Source organism: Myotis yumanensis, unplaced genomic scaffold, assembly GCF_028538775.1.
Source record: "Myotis yumanensis isolate MYYU_CA2020_CCGP unplaced genomic scaffold, mMyoYum1.0.hap1 SCAF_2, whole genome shotgun sequence".
NCBI lineage: Eukaryota > Metazoa > Chordata > Mammalia > Chiroptera > Vespertilionidae > Myotis > Myotis yumanensis.
In genome coordinates, this window is record NW_027223753.1 from 111,985,328 (window position 1) to 112,006,639 (window position 21,312).

The 21,312-nt window shown below is 44.2% G+C and overlaps 1 pseudogene; it reads left to right on the forward strand.

Annotated features, from left to right (window-relative positions):
- The first annotated feature begins 7,847 nt into the window (after positions 1 to 7,847).
- Positions 7,848 to 8,408, forward strand: LOC139002549 (TCF3 fusion partner homolog pseudogene; annotated as a pseudogene).
- Positions 8,409 to 21,312: the final 12,904 nt, after the last annotated feature.

Below are 21,312 nucleotides of genomic sequence, written 5' to 3' on the forward strand. Positions count from 1 at the left end.
GGCGGGGTCCCGGCTTCAGGGGGAGTTCATCCGGGTTCTTCCCAACCCGAGGCGGGTGCGCGGGAAAGTCCAGCAACCCCACCTGTCCGAGTGCGGTGCCCGCGGTTCGTTGGACTCCCTGCCTGAAACAGAGGGAGACCACGCTCCTTTTCGCTGTGTTCCCCAAGTCCTAAGCCTCAGCCTCATTCCTCAGGCCTCGCCTCATCCTGCTTCTAACTTCCTCAGCATATTATCTATAGTAACTAAGGCGTAATACGGTGATTAGACCGGACGTCCTTCCCAACGAAGCCGGGGCTGCGAGGGAAGCCCGTCGGGGTGCCTGCCGGCGGCCGGGGGGAAGCCCGGGTCGGGTGCCAGAGGGAAGCCAGTGCTGGCAGCGGGGGAAGGAAGGCCTGCTCTCGCAGGAGTTGCCTGCATCGGGCCTCTGGTCTATAATAGGGTTTTCCCCTGAATAAACTCGGCGATTTATGAGCGGTGGGGGGTACCAGCCAGATAATTTCACTTCCTGCGGTTAACCCTGTGTAGTTGCCTTCAAAATACTCATTTTAAACCCGTGGGCTAAACTTTGAGACACACTCAGTTCAGAAGAGCTTCGCTGGAGTTTGGATTTACGGAGTACCCCCTACATCTCTCTTTTTTTTAAGGAATATTTTCATTTCCAGTAGAGGAAAACCATAAAATGCGGTGATTGCTGAAAGTGATGGGCTAGCGATCAGTTGCCCGTGAGGGTGGAGGCTGCCCTGGCAAGCCCTGAGGAAGCGTGTTTTCCCCGGCTGCCGGCCTCTGAGAGTCTGACTAGTCTCAGAGAACTGTGGGCTTGGGGTGGGTGGGTGGGCTTGGGGGGCACTGAGTCAGCAGGCCTTTTACCTGGTGCAGCAGCAGCACCGGGGGTGGCAGCTTGACCTGCTCGAGGGCTCCAGGTAACTGTCAGAATTGCAGGATCAAAGAGGAAATGCATTTGTGAATGTGGATCAATATTGACACTTGCCCCTCATAGAGTGATACATTTTACACTTCCCTCAGCAGAGCGTGAGAGGTGGTCTATGAAACAGTTTTTCAAGAGGCATTGTTCATTATCTTAAACTACCACGATCTGTAAACATGAACCAGCAATGGAATGAGAAATCAAATTTGCAGCAATTTATTACTTCATTTTACTAAACAGTAGGAAGATGAAGACAGTGGCATTTCAAATTATTTTCATTACTTTCTTCTGGAAGTATTATGAGGCAAATGGCAATATAGTTCAATTTTTTGGCTCTAAGTTCTTGAAAAATATGCCAGAAAATGCCCTGATTGGAAATGTTCTGTGTGTAAAGTTAATGAAGAAGCCATGTTCATTAGACTAAAACATAAAATTCCAAATGTAAAACTACAAAACTTGAGACCTATGTGTAATGACTGTCCCATCATTAAAGAACCCAGTTTGAATGACATAAAAATGTACTATTTAATGTTGACATTTTTGTCCATCTGGTCACTATTTTATATCTCAGATCTAGCTGCTGATCTTGAACACTTTTTCCTTTAATCATTCTTTTTTATTTATAAATGAAGTTCAGTTTGTACTAGTTTGGTTAAAATGTTACCATAGAACTATCACATTATCAGTAGATAATGTATTCAGCAAAATGAACATTTGTAACTGAAAAAAAGAATGGAAACTATAGAGTGATCTGTGTTGGATTGTTGTGTAAGGTGGAGAATGGCACCAAGAGGATGGTGAGGAAGATAATGGTCAGATTACATAGAAATTCATGGTCTATGGCAGAGTTTGTATTTCATTTTAAATGCAGTAGAAAGCCATTGAATGTTTTAAGCAGGGCAATGACAATCTGAATTAGCTTTAAAAAGTCACTCTGGCAGCTCTGGAGAATGTATTATGGGAACAGGAACGAAGGCAGAAAGACTGGTTAGTTGATAATTAGGAAACAATTGTGTCCAGATAAGAGATGATGGTGGTTTGGAATGGGGAGGTGATGAAATTTAGAGAATCAACAGAGTTTACTAGTGGATTCCAATGTGGGTGCTGATGGTGGGGAAGGAATAAAAATCTTCGAGCCACCCACCTCCTAGTCTCAAACATTTTTTCTCATACTCCCCCACTTTTTGCAAATTAATCATGTCACTCCCTGCTTGATGCTGTGAGCATGAAATCAAAGAATTGTATGTGTGGCTCTTTATAATATGTCCCCTACCTCCCATTCCTGTCACTTCCCAACCCACTCTGCCTAAAATGGTCTTCACTAACTTCTCTAAAAATTATATTTTCATATGTAACCACAAGGCCATTTTCAAACCCAACAAGATTAATAAATCAATCCTTGGTATCTTCTAATAACTAGTTCATAATCAAATTTTCAGTTGTCTCAAAAAGAGTTCTTTTATAATTTGTTAACAAAATGGAATTTTGAAGACCTTGGCAAAAATCAATCAATCAAAAAAGCAAAAAACTTTAAGAATCTGTATTTCTAAGAGTCTGCCTTCAATACAAAAACCTCTATGTTTTTGTCATAACTAATAGATTCTGGGAGACTATGTGATACTATAAAAGCTTGTTTGTTTGCTTTCCTCACTCCAAAGGAGATAGAGACAAAGTTGGAAGGAGAATTTTCTCAGAGTACATCTGTAAGTGGGTCTTATGGATAGAGTCTGGAATGCCAATACTTTCAGCCAAGATTCAGTCAGTCACAAAGGAGGTATGATAGACAGTCTAACAAAGTTTCTGGAGATCCCATAAGAAAAGGAAGCTGTGTCTCATTTTTCAGAGAGTAGCCTCAAAATTCTGCAGATCTTAGAAAGAGAGCCCCAGAGACCAGAAATGTGTTAGGGCAGTAAAGGAGTAAAGGCTAATGAGATGGCCCTGTTAAGGGATCCAAGAGTAGCCTTTCAAAATCCTAAAAAAAAAGTCCCTGTGAGCCTGCAGCCCTGTGAAGGCTGGAGGCTTTCAATAGTTCATGGTTCTAGTGAACAGAAGCAAGGAGGCTGGTGCCACAAAGTTGAAAAGAAGCCCCCTAAAGGGTAAGAAAAAGGAGACTGAATTTGACTTGAAATCTTAAAAGGACTGAAGTACCTGGAAGTGGCTATATTAAGTTTCCTCTCCTTAGGCAAATTAAAGGTTTAAGACAAATTAAGTTCAACAAATATAAAGTTCTATCTTTGCAAATGGAATCACTGATTGAAATTAATACATACTATATATCCATATACACATACATCTCAATAAATTTAGACCTAGATATTTATAGCAGATACCTCTACTCGGCTGAATTAGGGAATTTTCATTTTATTCTTTCTGCTTGTGTGCATGTAAAATGATCTCTATATTGCACATGTAGTGCTTTTTGCTATAATAAAATAAAAGATATAAATTGTAGTAAAGAAATTATGAAGATTTTTTCAACTTTGTTTTTAATTAATTTTAGACTAACAGAAAACTTGCAAAAGTCATGTAAAAAGTACCATCATTTTTTTACCCCAATTATTTTAACACCATTCATAATCACATTATAATTATATCAGGAAATTAATATTGGTATAATCTTATTTATGAACCACTTTAAAAAAATAATCAAAGAAGACAAGGCAAAGGAAATAATAGAAAATAAAATCTTGCCAGGCCAGTGTTGCTCAGTTGTTGAGCCTCGACCTATGAACCAGAAGGTCCCAGTTTGATTCCAGGTCAGAGCATATTCCTGGGTTTTGGGCTCAAGCCCCAGTAGGGGGCATGCAGGAGGCAACTGATCACTGATTCTCTCTCATCATTGATGTTTCTATCTCTCCCTCTCCCTTCCTCTCTGAAATCAATAAAAATATACTTGAAAATAAAATATTTTGTGACTTAGTTATTTACAGTTGAATTTTCTTACACTTAATTAAGACCCCTACATATTCAGGGTCGGATTCCTGGGTACAACCACAGCTGATAGGGCAAGGGAGTAATGTAAAATAAATGCCAAATAAAATGTTTCTTAATTGTAATGACTATCAAGTGCCTGGCTTACTTAAGCAATCAATAAATGCTCTTATTATCATTCCTATTATTATTGTAATAAAGTTATTCTCTAGTGAGTCCTCTAGCACTTAGCAAAGAATATAGTTGATTGAGACTGATTTCCTGGTATTGATCAGCAGGGTTATTCCAACATACCAGAATAACACTGTTTCCAGAGTCAGTCATTTCCCCAGGTTCATGTCCTTAAAAATGACTGAATTGTTTCATCAAGAACCAGGAGATACTTGGATCCCAACTCCCACTTTGAGAAATTTGTGCTGTTCCAGATTACACAGGCCTTTCCCAGAAGATAGTCAGTTCCTCCTCCTTTAGGCCTTGGCTTACTAAGAACTCTTTTATGGCAGAAGACCAGAATTGCTGAAACATCAGGACTGCCTGAGATCTGCCCCCTCCTTTGCTTTTTGCCCAGGATCCTTTTCACAGCTTCAGGAAAGTGCCATCTGGGCCATGGAATTATTTAGGGTTCTTGACATGGCCACGGCCCAAGTTATTTTTATTTTAATAAATATGCAATGATTGGTAAATATTTTTCTGCCTCCTTTATGGCTAGAAAATTAAAAGGCCAAAACTTAATTTGAAATGCACATTTGATATTATCAAAAACACTCTTTTAATGTGGGAAACTATATTGTATTAGCAAATCAATTTTTAGTCATTATCACAATTTCACCAAACTAATGCATTCTACAACCAAACCTATGCTAATCCTAATATTAAGGTTTAACTTGCCATTACAAATAGTCCTTTAGAAAGTTTAAAAAACTGCAAAAAAAATCAGACTGGGGCAGCCACTGTGGAGAACAGTATGGAGTTTCCTCAAAAAACTAAAAATGGAACTCCATTTGACCCAGTGATCCCACTTCTAGGAATATATTCCAAGAAACTAGAAACACCAATCAGAAAGGATATATGCACCCCCCCTATGTTCATAGTGGCACAATTTACCATAGCTAAGAGTTGGAAACAGCCTAAGTGCCCATCAGCAGATGAGTGGATTAAAAAACTGTGGTACATCTACACAATGGAATACTATGCTGTGGTAAAAAAGAAGGAACTTCTACCATTTGCAACAGCATGGATGGAGCTGGAGAGCATTATGCTAAGCAAAATAAGCCAGTCAGAGAAAGATAAATATCACATGATCTCACTCGTTTGTGGAATATAATGAACAACATAAACTGATGAACAAAAACAGATCCAGAGACAGAGAAGCATCAATCAGACCATCAAACCTCAAAGGGAAGGTAGGGGAGGGTGGGGATAAAGGAGAGAGATCAACCAAAGGACTTGCATGCATGCATATAAGCCTAACCAATGGTCACAGACAAAAGGGCATGATTGGAGGGTTTGGGGCGGGGGGGGGGGGGGGGGGGGGGCAATGGGGCGATAAGGACCATATGAAATACCTTAATCAATAAAGAAACAAAAAAGAAAACTGCAAAAAATTAAACACATTTCTCAAAGATGAAGAAAAAAAGAAAGCATTCAAATAGATTTTTAGAGGAATTTTATCTTTTTTATTATTAATTTTTGAGAGAGAGAGAGAGATTTATGTGAGAGGGAAAAATCAATCAGTTGCCTCCTCCCGTATGCGCCCTGACCAGGGATGGAACTCATAACCTGGATATGTACCGTGACTAGGAATAGAATGCACCTTTTGTGTATGATGCTCTAATCAACTGAGCCACACCAGATAGGGCAGGAATTTTATCTCCTGATGTAATAGAATTAAAAATTTCAAGAGACTCAAGTTCATAAACAGATGAAAATCTTGTTTGAATTGCTAATTTTGTAATATTTACAAATCAAATTTCCATTTCTCAGGTATTTTTGGGTAAGGTTTGGGTAAAAGAGAAATAAGGCAAGATGTACCCTCAGATGAATATCAAAGCATTAATGACCTAGGTTAGCACACTAAAGTCAACACAACTCTATAATATTCAGAAAATTGAGCTTATCAAGAAATATCAATAATGGACTACATTAAAAATTTGTGAAAAAGAAAGATAGTTCAAAGGACAGGACAAATATTATGATCCATAAAATTAATATTGATTTTTTTTTTAAAAGGATGAGAAACACAGCTGCTTGGTTTTCTAACAGGGGTTTATTCAGATTCTTTGGTAAGAAATAAATTACCATACACTTGTTTAAAAATTACTATTTATGTGTAGGAAAATTTGAATTTAGGAAAGAAGTAGCAATAACTAGTACATACATTTAAAAAAATTTTTTTTACTAAGTTCCAAAGAGAATAATTCTCAATTTTTTCTCAAGAACGCCTTTCTTATTGAAAGACTGTCTAAAACTTAATTAATTTACTCAGGCTTTTAATCAAGTTTCTGTTGTAGTCAGCGGGAAACACACCAGGAGTTAGACAGGTGAGGTTGGACCAGCCCTGGGTTCAGCAATCTTGGTACTTGAGTTCTGGCTAGGAAAGAATTCAGAGCTAAGACTCAAACTATAAAGAGAACATCTACACTAATAAAAGAGAAACATGGTAATTAGCATACGACTGCTACCCTTCCCATTGGCTAATCAGGGTGATATGCAAATTAACTGCCAGCCAAGATGGCGGTTAATCGCCAACAAATATGGCGGCTAATTTGCATATGTAGTCGCAATGCTGGGAGGCGAAAGGGGAAGGAGGGAAGAAGCCGCCTGCCGCTGACTGCATCGGAAACCCAGGTGGCAGCCAAGAGCGAGAGAACCGAGCTGCCTTTGCTTGGAGAAGCCAGGCCGCCTTTGCCGGCTTCTGTGATAGGAGAACCTGGCTGCCTTTGCCGGCCCTGGGCCAGTAATAGGAGAAGCTGGGTGGGGCAGGGAAGAGGTGGATGGGAGAACACCCAGAGGCCCGCTGCTTAGCTGCCTGGGGACACCATCCGGTCCCCGGGGGCGACGCAGCCAGGCCCCAGCAGGAGATCCAGAAGGTGACCCATGCACGGGGTGGAGGCTGCGTCGCCCGCTGGGGAACGCTATCTGGTGCCTGGGCTGAAGAGACCCAGGGGCCGGGGCTGCATCGCAGCTGGGAACAGAGATCCGGTCCCCGGGGGCGACGAAACCAGGCCCCCGAAGGCGATCCAGACGCTGGAGCTGCATAGCCCCTGGGGCACACGATCCAGGAGGCGGAGCCAGGCCCCAGCAGGAGACCCAGAAGGCGACCCATGCGCCGGGGCTGCATCGCTGCTGGGAAATGCTATCCGGTGCCTGGTCTGAGGAGACCCAGGTGCCTGGGCTGCAGTTGCAGCTGGGGCACGAGATCCGGTCCCGGGGGCGATGCAGCCAGTCCCCAGCAGGAGACCCAGAAGCCGCTGGGGCACGCGATCCGGTGACTGGGCTGAGGCGACCCAGGGGCCCGGGCTGCGTCGCAGCTGGGGCACACGATCAGGTCCCTGGGGGCGATGCAGCCAGGCCCCAGAAGGAGACTCAGGCGCCAGAGCTGCATCGCCGCTGGGGCACGCGATCCAGTGCCTGGCCTGAGGAGACCCAGAAGGAGACCCTGGGGCTTCCCAAGAGGAGAGTCTCCGTGGTCAGATGGCGCAGTGTCAGGACAGGAATAAAGACCCGAGGTGACTCAGATGACTGGCCACAGGGTTAGACCAGCCAGCAGGGCCTTTCAGTTGGGACTGGGATGGGGGTGGGGCGAGGGAGGCAAGCCAGACATAGAGAACTACAACTCCCAGGAGGCTTAGCAGCTGGGGCCTGGGTGCCTGGCTGTGAAATTGGATGGGCTGTGTCATTTTGCAAGCCACTTTAAACTAGAGGCTTGCAAGGTTGGAAGTTCTGCGCTGGGAGCCAGGGAGAAATGGAGCTGGAGCAGAGAGAGGGGTCCATGGCAGCCGTGGGCTTTGAGAAGTTCTTAGGTCACATCCTGGAGAGCGAGCTTGAGACCAAAGTGGAGTTCGTGTCTGGGGGTCTGGGCAGCTCCAGCCTCCAGGAGCGAGACAAAGGGGAGGAGGCAGCCCGAGGCCAGCAACAGCGGTGCCAACGGGAACTCAATCACAGGAAGTACCAGGCGCTGGGTCGGCACTGCAGGGAGATCAAGCAGGTGAACGAGCGGGTCCTGAACAGGCTCCATCAGGTACAGAGGATAACACGGAGACTCCAGCAGGAGCGGAGGTTCCTCAAGAAGGTGCTGGACTCCTACGGCGATGACTACCGGGCCAGCCAGTTCACCATCTTACTGGAGGATGAGGGCAGCCAGGGCACAGACGCCCCCACCCCAGGAATGCTGAGAACGAGCCTCCAGAGAAAGAGGGGCTGTCCCCGCCCAGGAGGACACCAGCGCCCACAGAAGCCAGCAGCCCAGCCCCTGGCGAGGGGCCCAGCGGGTGGAAGAGGCAGCGAGCGCAGCGAGCGCCACAGGAAGGGCACCAGGCGGGAGTCCCGCTGACTCCGGAGCTGCCCCCCCACCCCATTCCCCCCCCCCCCCCCGCCCCGCAGATAAAGGTGGAGGAAGACTTTGGCTTCAAAGCGGTTGAGGCTCTGGACTCAAGTTGGGTTTCGCGGGGGCCAGACAAACTGCTGCCCTACCTCACCCTAGCCAGCTCCCCCTTTGACTGACCCCCCAATAAACGGACCCCATGCTCTCCTGGGCAAAAAAAAGCTTATAGAGGCATGCTGATAGGATCAAATAGTATAAATATAGATGTAACAGGACAATAAAAAGAGAACCTGGCTATGATGATTACCTGAACACTGCCTCTGTGTCATTCCTTCTTCGCCGACTCCGTGCACACCTTTGGGAACCCCTGGACCTGCTGGGCAGGACCCCAACATTCCTCTTCTTATAAGAACTTCAGTGAAATGGGCTAAGGGTCCCACTGGAACTGCCTCAATTTAATGTAATCCCCTCTTTAAAGATCTTATCTCCATATACAGGTACATTCTGAGGTTCTAGGGATTAGGATTTTAACATACATTTTGTTGATTTTCCAAATCAGCCCTTAACAACCAACATGTTCCAGAAAGTATAATCCTATAGGGTTATTTACCAAACATTCAGAAGTATTTTTAAAAGAGCTAAGCCCCTCGCCCACTGTGCGGGCCCCTCCCGGCGAAGTGTGAAGGCCTGGGTTCTGGGCACCGGAAGAAAACTGGTGCCAGCAGCCAGGGAAAGGGGGCCCCAAGGGGCCCCAGATTGCGAGAGGGCACAGGCCGGGCTGAGGGACCCACCCGAGTGCACAAATTTTTGTGCACCGGGCCTCTAGTCTACACTAATAAAAGAGAAACATGGTAATTAGCGTACGACCGCTACCCTTCCCATTGGCTAATCAGCATATCCTTATGCAAATTAACTGTCAGCCAAGATGGCAGCCGGCAGCCATGCACTGAAGTGAACAGGGAGGCTTGCTTGCTCCAGTGATGGCAGACTCCAACGTTCCCCGCCTGTCTTGCCGGCCTCTCAGCTGCAACTCTAAGCAACTATGTTGCAAATATAGAAGCTAAACAAAACCCCAGAAACCGGCTTTCAGTCAGCCGGGCTTCAGTCAGCCAGACTGCAACATTGTATCAAATACAGAAGGTAAAGGCCAGAAACCTGCTTTCAGCAGCGAGGCCTCAGAGCTAAAGCTGGCCCAGAATAGAAAAAAAAAGAAAAGAAAAAAAGGAGCGGTTGGGAGCTTCAGTCACCCGCCAGCCTGAAAACGGCCCTCAGCCCCTCACCCAGACTGGCCAGGCACCCCAGTGGGGACCCCCAACCTGATCCAGGACACCCTTCAGGGCAAACCAGCCGGCCCCCACCCATGCACCAGGCCTCTATTCTATATAGTAAAAGGGTAATATGCCTCCCGGCACCGGGATCAGCGGAGCAGCGAGGCCTCCCGGCACCGGGATCAGCGTGACAGGGGGCAGCGCCCAAACCCCCTGATCGCCCTGCGGCTCTGTGTGTGACAGGGGGCGGGGCCACAACCTTCCTATCTGCCCTGCTCTGTGTGTGACAGGGGAAGGCGCCCCAACCCCCCGCCCCCCATGGGCCCTGCTCTGTGTGTGACAGGGTAGAGCCATAACCTCTCCATCGACCCTGCCCTGAGTGTGACAGTGGCGGCGCCCCAACCCCCTGATCAGCCCTGCTCTGTGGGTGATAGAGGGTGGCGCCCCAACCCCCCTCCATGGGCCTTGCTCTGTGTGTAACGGGGTAGAGCCATAACCTCCCCATTGGCCCTGCCCTGAGTGTGACAGGGTGTGGCGCCCTAACCCCCTGATCTGCCCTGCTCTGTGTGTGACAGGGGGCTGTGCCCCAACTCCCCTATTGGCCCTACTCTGTGAGTGACAGGGGGGAGCTCCTCAACCCCCTGATTGGCCCTGCTCTGTGCATGACAGGGGAGAGCTCCTCAACCCCCTGATCGACCCTGCTCTGTGTGTGACAGGGTACGGAGCCCCAACCCCCCTGATGGGCCCTGCTCTGTGAGTGACAGGGGGCAGCGCCCCAACCCCCTGATCGGCCCTGCTCTGTGCGTGACAGGGGGTGGCGCTGCAACCTCCCCATCGACCCTGCCTTGAGTGTGAGAGGGGGCAGTGCCCCAACCTCCCAATCGGCCCTACCCTGAGAGTGACTGAGGGTAGCATCGCAACCTCCCGATCCGCCCTGCTCTGTGCATGACGGGGCGGCGCCCCAACTCCCCAATCGGCCCTGCTCTGAGCCCAACCAGGGGCTGCACCTAGGGATTGGGCATGCCCTCTGCCACCCGGGAGCAGGCCTAAGCCAGCAGGTTGTTATCTCCGGAGGGGTCCCAGACTGCGAGAGGGCACAGGCCGGGCTGGGGGACCCCTCTTCCCCCCCGAGTGCACAAATTTTTGTGCACCGGGCCTCTAGTTTATATATAAAATCACAAAGGTAGAAGAAGTAATTCATAGAAGAAATAAGTTATAGAGGCAAAGGAAGGGCCCCAGGAGCTTGGGAGTGAGAAAGGTAAAGGTAACTAGCCTAGGGGGGAGGAGGAGAGGGAGGGAAAGGGGAGGAGGAAGAAGGAGCGGGAGGCCCCTGGGAGGGACAGCGCACTGGGTCCTCCATCCTAAGGATTTTAAGGGTGGAGATTTTAGGGGAAGTCCAAGGGGAAGAACTTAATAGAATATTCAGGAGCTTTCCAGGTGCTTCCTTTCAGGGTGTCCCAATTATGCCCCAATTAATTATTATCTGTCTAGACTTAGTGGAACAAACACAGGTGACCAGGAGTCAGCAATAACGGCCTATCCCCTGATACTTCAATGTCTAGACAGCTGAGCTGAACCGGAACACATGAACATACAAGACAGAATTAGTATGCAATCACACAGGGTTTATTTACCTATTCCTAGTGGGTCCTAGGCTCCAGCAAAGGCCACCCAGTGATGCACACCGAAAGACGGACGATGAAGACAGAGACAGACAGGTGGCCACAGCTGGTTCAGGCTCACACAGCAGAGCAGTCAATCAGGGGCTTGTCTCACGGAGTGACGTGGAGTCCTCCTCTCTTCAGGCAGGAGACACTCACAGAAGAAAAATCTGGTGCTTATATAGCCAGTGGTAAACAACTTGTGTCTTATCAGTGTGGGCCAGATGGTGTGCCTTTGCTAGGAGCAGGGTATTTACCCTGTAGTGGCTTAGGGCATTTACATCAAGATAGTGGGGCTTTCACCACATTTTGGAAGTTACAGAGTATTGGGGTCTTTACACAGCAAACATTTCACACATTAATTATTTCACACAATAATTATTTCCACACGTTAGAAGGGTTTCCTTATGACCATAACATTACTATAACAACAGTGAAGAGTAACAGACCCCACAGAGTGTAAGGGGTGAGGAGCTTAGATCCCACAGCAGGGACCGAGTTTGATTCTCTTTGCCCTTCCCAGTCTAACACATGCATTTGTGTAAATGAAATCCAATTAGTGCCACTTGCCAACCACACCCAAGGACAGACAAATTAGGAGAATAAATCTCATTTTGGTATATCAGCATAAAACTTATGAATATTCTATTGATCCTCCCCAAGGCCAACTCTACACACCCAACCTTTAAAATCCCTGAAAACAAAGGTCCCAGCTCACTCTCCCTCCAGTGAGTACAGCTATACCATTCCTTTCCCTCTCTCATTCCCCCACAGGGACGCATCTCCTAACCTCTAAGGGACCCCTGAGACTTGCAACCAGAAGAGCAATGGGCAGGCTAAAACCCTGAACCTGTCTCTAAGGCCCCCTTTTCTCTGATTTCCCAGTGAGCCAACGCAGCCCAGCCTAGGAGGGACAGCGCACTGGGTCCTCCATCCTAAGGATTTTAAGGGTGGATTTTAAGGGTGCCCCAATTAATTATTATCTTTCTTTTGATTCTTTTAAGCCAGCCGTGGGCAAATTACGGCCCGCGGGCCGGATCCGGCCAGTTTGAAATGAATAAAACTAAAAAAAAAAAGACCGTACCCTTTTATGTAATGATGTTTACTTTGAATTTATATTAGTTCACACAAACACTCCATCCATGCTTTTGTTCCGGCCCTCCGGTCCAGTTTAAGAACCCATTGTGGCCCTCGAGTCAAAAAGTTTGCCCACCCCTGTCTAAGCCCTTCCTGGTTTCACTGTCCTAAGTGTGTTTTTGCTGAGATCAATAAACTCTTGTTTGCTTTCCTATACTTTGTCTCTTGATTGAAATCTTTCCTTCAAGAAGACAAGAACCGAGGTCTTGTCTTGCCTGCAGTCTTAGTGGTAACACCCATACAATCAGTGACCATTCTTTTTCCAGACTATCTCCTTAATATACCTCATTGCCTATCATATCCTATCCACCTCCTACTATAGCCCAGGTCACTATCATTTCTTCCCATGAATTCCTGACTCCAACCCCTCCAATCAGTTTGTCATGAAGCCAAATTTTTCTAAAATCTGATTCAGAACAGGCAAGGCTACTGCCGAGAGCTGCAATGTCTAAACACTGCCCCGGAGATAATGTCTATGTTACTCAATGCTGCTTTAGTTGGTCCTTCTCCTCCTTATCCTCACCTCTCTCCCCACAAAATGGTTCTATTAATTACTTCCATTCTATTCCTAGACCTGTGACCGATATCTCCACCAGGAATCTTGGCTCTGGCCTTACCCCCTTGCTAGGCTCCTGGTTATTGGTCCTTCATTCAGGTTTCAGCACCAACCTCAGTCACTCTAGGAAAACCTTCACCATCCACATGCTTTTGTGAATGCAGCAATTAAAACACATGCCCTTCTACCCATGTTTTGTCAGTTTGGTTGTTAACCCTTTCCAGGTTGTGAGCTCTGGAAGAAATATCCTCTCCTGTAGGAAAGTCAGATAGAGCCTCCATTAAAGGGCAGGAGCAGGGTGGAAGGGGTGAATGGGGGGAAAAGGGGAGACATTTGTAATAATTTCAACAATAAAGGATTAAAAAAAAAAAAAAAAAAGAGGCAGAGGGAAGAGCAGTAGTCCCACCCACCCACCTTCTGGCTGCAGGAATCCAATTTCCCTGACAATAGTGGGAGTGGGGTTGTTGGGGTACCGCTGGAATAAGCACTTGCAGAGGCCCCACAGGATGAATTTTTTTTTGTTTTGTTTTGTTTTAAATATATTTTATTGATTTTTTGCAGAGAGGAAGGGAGAAGGATAGAGAGTTAGAAACATCGACGAGAGAGAAACATCCATCAGCTGCCACCTGCACACCCTCTACTGGGGATATGCCCACAACAAAGGTACATGCCCTTGACTGGAATCGAACCTGGGACCCTTCAGTCCGCAGGCTGATGCTCTATCCTCTGAGCCAAACCAGGTAGGGCCGGGATGAATGGTTTTTATTGGCGTGGAATTATATTTCTTGGGTGTAAAGTCCCATGCCCCTAACCCAGTCCTAAAAAAGGTATAGCTGGGGGTCCAGCAGAGTAAAAAGTAGGCCCAGTGTCCAGAGTTTCTGTTCCATGATGGAGCTGGGTCCAGCAGAGTATCAGTCTAGTTAAAATCCATTAGTCCATTGTATGGAGTCCACATGGCCAGCTCATGGGTGCCGGGGAGCTTGCCCCCTGCAACAGGAATCCCAGGAGTGCAGGCAAGCAAGAGAGAGAAAGGGCCTCCTTTGTTCAGGAGCTTAAATATCAAATCTTCCTGCACTTGCAGTGGCCACACCTGTTCTGGCCACTGACTTGTTCCCAGGTGTGAATGACAGATAAGCACCTTCCCACGTCACCCAGACCTTACTGGGCATGCATCTATTGTCCAGTGTCTTCACCCAATAATCGGTGGGGAACAGACTTGGAGAATGTTAACTTCAGCTTCCTTGCAAATCTGTATAAATGGCATGCCTATATTATCTAGTCTGCCCTTTATTCCTTTTCTGTTATCTAATAACCAGGTTATTATAACAGTATCAATTAGAAGTTCCAGGAAATGGAGATTATGGAGGAAGTGGAAGGGACAGGGTATCTTCAGCCCAGGTCTTCACCTCACACTAGCCAGGAAGGCCTCTTGGTCCCCAGGGACCCCAGTATCCTTGGAGTCACACCTGTGGTGGGCAGCAGAGATCTGCTATGTTTGGCGAGGGAAGGGCAGTGGAGTCACTGGCTATTCTCAGTATGTTTACAGGGAAGCTACCCAAATGGGGCCCCAGATCTCCCTTGCTCCTGACACTGCAGTCCTCAGAATCCACTCCACTTCTGCAGCAGTGACTCAGCTCCACTAGATTATGTGCAAGGATCCACCTCACCCCCATTCCATGCTTTAGTTCCTAAATCCTCATCCTCTACCCTCCAACTCTCATATCCTAGCATCTTCTTTCAGACCGTACAACCCCATACTTTTTTCTTATACTCGGGCATCATCTGTCGTTACCTCCTATTGAGAATGTCACACCCCTAGTGTTCCATTAGTGCTGGTGCTACAGGTTAGCCCAGGACTTTCAGAAGCCTGCCTGGAGAGTTAGTTCTGTACTCAGGCCTCATTTTCCCTACTTGATATGAAGCCCCCTTGGATCCAGGACAGAGAAGAATGTGTCAAGATGGATGGGCTAGACCAGCGATGGTGAACCTATGACACGCATGTCAGAGGTGACACGCATCGACAGAGACAAAAAATTGCATAATTCAAATATTTGTCTCTCACAACAGCCAGAGTTGGGCATCACTCGAGTAATATTATTACTCACGTTACTCATGATCAATAATGCAATTCTAAAACCGGATGTAAACATGTACATCGGTGTTGCGTAGCAAAGATACATAGTGAAAACATCCAAGATACATTGTTCCAATATTGACATTAATATAAAAAGGTTAAGAATTGCACTATAAAGAGATTAATCTTTACTCATGGCATTTTATTTTTACTCAAGTGACAAAATGCCCAATTCTGGAAACAGCCTCATTATTGTCAACATGTGCCTTGGGTAAGCTTCCTGTACGTTCGGGTGCATTCAGCAAACGGACGCACTTGATCGCCATGTTCGTTAGGAGACAGGAGTGGGAGGGTTAGAAGAAAAAGATATACATTGCAACAGTGCTCAATGAGACATTCTGTGTGTCAGATAATTGATTACAGCACCATATATTTGTTGGTTATACATACTATCTTTGAATTGTTTTGCACCAGGAGTCAGTGCAACAACACTGCAAAAAGTTAATAGCTAAGAAACCTATCAACCTTTTATAAAGAACGCTTTGATTTATATTTATTTTTGCAGCCTTGTGATGGAGAATCAAAAAAATAAAAAAGCAAGATTGAATGATAAAGGAAGTGGAAGTAGCAGTAGCCGACCCTTTCAAGACATATGGATCGAGATGTACCCTTTCAAGACATATGGACCGAGATGTACGAGATTGTCAACAGAAACAACAGATCATTGTGCATACTGTGTAATGAAACGGTAGTAAGCAGAACATGGAATCTAAAGAGACATTTTGAAACTAATCATTGTCAGCTCTTGAAAAAAAGTATCGATGAAAGGAAGGAATACATTTCTAGGCAGCTACACCTCTATAAAAGTCAACCAAATTCCATCATTAAATTTGTAAGATGCTCTACAAATTTAACATCAGCAAGTTACTGTATTGCTCACTCCATAGCTCAGCATGGAAAAGCCCTCAATGACGGAGAATTTATTAAGGAAACATTTCTAAGATGTGCACTAGCTCTATTTCACGATATGAAAAATAAAGATGATATTATTAAAAGAATTTCTGAGTTACCACTCAGTAGAAATACTATCAAAGACAGAGTAATAGATCTTAACAAAACATACAACATCAATTAAAAAAAGACTTAAATAGTTGTAAATATTTTTTGATTTCTCTTGATGAAACTACTGATGTCACATCAAATGCTCGGTTGGCCATTATTGCTAGATATTCTGATGGTCTCACAATGAGAGAAGAGTTGATAAAGTTAGAATCAGTGCCAATAAGTACATCAGGAAACGAAATATGTAAGGTTGTTATAAAAACATTCAGTGACCTAAACATTGATATCTCTAAAATTGTGTCAGTCATGACAGATGGGGCACCAGATATGGTGGGGAAAAAAATGTGGGATTCCTGAAATTGTTTATGGAAGCTATTAGACATCCACTTGTACCTTTTCATTGAATTATCCATCAGGAGGTGTTGTGTGCCAAATCGGGATTCTCAGAATTGAATGATTTAATGTCAGTTGTAACAAAAATTGTGAATTTTATAGCTTCTCGACCCCTTCACAAGCGAGAATTTTCTGCACTCTTACAGGAAGTTGATTCAACCTACAGTGGACTACTGATGTTCAATAATGTGAGATGGCTGAGTCGAGGTAAAGTACTTGAGCAATTTGTGGAGTGCTTTGAAGAAATTATGGTATTTATTGAGAATAAGGATCTGGCAAACTTTCCTCAGATCAGTGATCATAAGTGGGTCAGCAATTTGATGTTTTTTACAGATCTCTCTGTTCATATGAATGAACTGAACTTAAAATTACAAGGTTTTGGCAAAAGTATTGACGTTATGTTTGGATACATAAAATCTTTTGAAAGTGAACTTAAAATTTTCAAGCGAGATATTGAAACTAAAACTTATAAGTATTTTCCTCGGATAAAAAAGTATTTCGAGAAGGCCACTACAACGAGTGTAATGGAGTCCATACTTATGTACCAGAATATAGTAAACTCGTTATTTGAACAGTTCAGTGAAAGATTCGACCAATTTAGAAGCCTAGAACAACAGACCATTAAAATAATTAAGTATCTGGATGTAGTTGTTTACAGTACTTTGGAATTAAAGGATTTCCAGTGGATACAAATTGACGATTTAGAGATGCAACTTGCAGATTTTCAAGGTAGCATTTGGACTCATGTGTTTGTCGACTTAAGGTGGAAACTTGAAAATCTGGAACGAAATCGTTTGAATAATGAAGAAGAGTGCAACTACGAACAAGAAATTTTGAGTGCTTGGAACAGAGTACCTGACACTTTTAGCGACATAAAAAATCTAGCGATGGCTTTGCTAACAATTTTTTCATCAACATATTTTTGTGAGACTTTGTTCTCAGCATTAAATAATATTAAAATGAACAAAAGAAACCGGCTAACAGATGAAGTTAGTGGCGCTTGCTTGGCCTTGAAGTGCACCAAGTGTGAACCTGCAATCGAAGAATTAGCAGACAAACTTCAGCACCAAAAAAGTCACTAATTTCTAGTTTTCGTACCATTTGATTATCATTGTTTTTATTATTATTTTTTCCTAAATGTACATTGTTTTTCTGTTTTTGTTCATTTTATACATATTTTTTGGTTGATTTTTCTTTGTTAAATGGCATTTAAATATATAAAATAAATATCAAAAATATCTTTTTTTACTATGGTTGCAAATATCAAAAAAAAATTATGAATATTTCGATATGTGACACGGCACCAGAATTAAGTTAGGGTTTTTCAAAATTTTGACATGCCGAGCTCAAAAGGTTCGCCATCACTGGGCTAGACAGTACCTTTCATTGGGCCTTATTCTCTTCATTTGTACAATGGAGACAGTTAACCTTAACCAGAGGCTCAGTTGCTCAGACTTCCTTAGCCAGCAGTTCAACTTTTGCCTTCTATCCCACAAGAGAAATAAAAACTGCAGGGCTCAGAAGAGAGAGATCATTTCTCTCCAGATATTTCTGGCTCAGGTCAGTTATATAACTGTGTTTGGCAGTTGCAGGAATCCAGGTCATGGTTAGGAGCTAGAAATGCAATTTGGAAGCTATTGATTCACATTTGTGGTGCTCATACTGGGAAGTTGAGAAGATGAAGCCACTCTGGGGGAGGATGTCCTAGAGAGGAAGGGGAAGTTGGAGAACCAGTCAAGTTTCAGTTCCACAGCTATTAATGATTCTTTTGTGATCTTGGTCAACTTCCTGTCTAGGCTTCATTTTCCCTTTCTAGATAATATATGTATATGGTAGAGGGGGTAAGGGGTGGAGAGTGGTCATTGATACTTTTTCCTTGTGTTAAGAGCATTCCTGCAAGAATACCAGATCATTTTAGGTTCTCATCACACCACCAGAGATCACTATTGACTATTTCAACAGCATTTTAGTCAGTTTAGGACTGCCCTGCTACTTTCATAGTTTTATACACATTACTTTGAAAAATGAAACAATGTCCTCCCAGGTAAAGGCTTCAAATTATACAGCACCCTCAACACAGAAGGAAAATAAATCTGTTAAGCCAGTGGTTCCTCAAATTTGTTGCATATTAGAACCTTTAAAAGATGCTGATCCCTGGCACCTGTTTCCAGACATTCTGATTTCACTGATAAGGCATACAATGTGGGTATCAGCACTTTTAACCACTCCCCAGTGATTCTAATGTGCAGCAAAATTTGGGAACTACAGGCTGAAGCCTGCCTCTCAGTTTTTCCTTTTTGTTTGCTTGGTATTTTTTTGTTAATCCTCACCCAAAGATATTTTTCCATTGATTTTTAGAGAGAGTGGAAGGGAGGTGGGGAGAGAGAGGGAGAGAGAGAGATATCAATGTGAGAGAGACCCATCAATTGGTTGCCTCCTGTATGCACCCCAACCAGGGCCTAGGATTGAACCTGAAACCAGATATGTGCTCTTGACTGGGAATCAAACCCACAAACCTTCGGTGTGGGTTGACACTCTAGCCCAGTGATGGCGAACCTATGACACGCGTGTCAGAGGTGACACGCGAACTCATTTTTTTGGTTGATTTTTCTTTGTTAAATGGCATTTAACCGTTTGAGTCCCAAGCATGCGATCGCGCTGCTTGGTATTTCTCGACATAAAATAAAACAAGTGCTATCACGCTGTTTGGGTCTTTTCGTACTCCTTTAGAGAAAGCGCGGTTGCGCTGTTTGGGATTCTTCCACAGTGTTTTTTCAATACCCCCTGGGACTCAAACGAATCGTATGTTTTCTCGACATAAAATCTCAGCAGCGCGATCGCACTGCTTGGGACTCAAACGGTTAAATATATAAAATAAATATCAAAAATATAAGTCTTTGTTTTACTATGGTTGCAAATATAAAAAAATTTCTATATGTGACACGGCACCAGAGTTAAGTTAGGGTTTTTCAAAATGCTGACACGCCAAGGTCAAAAGGTTCACCATCACTGCTCTAGCCACTGAGCAATACCAGCCAGGGCCTGCTTCTCAGTTTTAACAAAAGAACCTGATCTAAACTTTACATGTGTCAACTTCAGAGGAGAAAAATAGGTGTCCTGGGGAAAGCGTTTCTAGGAACATGCTTGATGCAGCTCTAACTTGAGACAATAATGGCCCCTATGTGCCATTTAGTGTCCCCAGGAACAAGAGCCTCACTAGAGGAACCAGGGAATTAAATTGAAAAATGATAATAGCAGCTTTTACTTACTAAGCTCTTATAATGTGCCAGTTATGTCTTACTCAAAAGGTTTTAGCTCATTTAACCCTCAAAATAAGAGGTTAGATGCTATCATTATTTCCATTGCATAATGAGAAAACTGACACACAGAATGGTTAAATAATTTGCCCATCATAACAACACAACTAGTAAATTGCAGAGCCAAGGTTCAAATCCAGGTAATCCATCTCCAAGAACACAAACTCTTAAACACTATGCTATTTTACTTCCTAATCCAAACACAGTGAAATTTTCCCCTTTCTTCCCTCATTTGGTCTATGTTCCCTCCATTAGTGTCCATACCTCCTTCATTCTCTGTTCTCATCTCTAAGGCCTACATTTCTGGCCATTGTTCATTGTTAAATTACTCAGGTTTTTAGCCTCACATAACACTGTGTGCTCTGGGGAGATACAGGGATGTAACATTTATTTTATCACTATGTGGCAGGGCCTTCACTAAAAACTTTATGTGTATTATTTCACATGAGGCTCATAATAACAGTAGTGCAGGCAAAAAACAGGCTTGATGAGGTAAAGTAACTTGTTCAGCTGATATGGTTTGGTCTCAGGCTTGTGATCTATATATAATTCCCTAGCTCCTGCTGCCTAAATTGGGGGGAAGGGTCATGGGTCACAGAAAAATGGCAGAAATAACAGTTAATATATCAGAATATAAAAGAAAGAGAATGCATGAGCCACCTGCCATGTGCCAAACACCAGGCTAAATGCTTTAAATACATTATCTCATTTAATCCTCTTGACAACACTCAGGTAGGAAATGAGGAATTTGAGGCTGTGAGAGATTAAATAACTATGACTATAAGGATTCCACTCAATTGTGTCCAGGTTCATTCATTCAGCAAGTATTTATCAAGCACTTACTATTAGGCAATGTTCTAGGTACTGGAGATATAATTGTGAAGAAGACAAAGTCCCTGCTCTCAATTTGCTTCTTATCTAGTAGAGGAGAAAGACAAACAGGAAACAAATATATAATGTGATGTCAGATGATAAAAATTAAATAAGAAATATAAAAAGTAGGTAGGTGAGTACTGGGAGTCTGAGGTGAAGGGTATGTTACATGGAAGTAATATTAGAAAGGACCTAAAATGAAGTGGGGGCAGTAAGTCGTGGGAAGATGTGGGAACAAGTTCTAGGCACAGGGAACAGCATGTGCTAAGGTTATAAGGAGAGAATGAGCAGCAAGAGGGTTTCTGTGTATAGGGTGCAATGAAAGAGCTGATAGGAAATGATTTTGGAGCAAGATAATGAGATTGGCTAGAAAATGTAGAACCTTGCTGGCCAAGCTAAGAAATCTGAATTATCATGGGAAGCCCTTAGAAAGTGACACTAGCTCTTTCTCCCTCTCTTATTTTTAACAAATATTTATGAAGTAATGCTAGGCCACTGATATTCATACAATGAGCTTTACTTTGGTTCTAAGTAGCAATAAGATTTGGGTAGGTCTCTTAGCCATTATACCA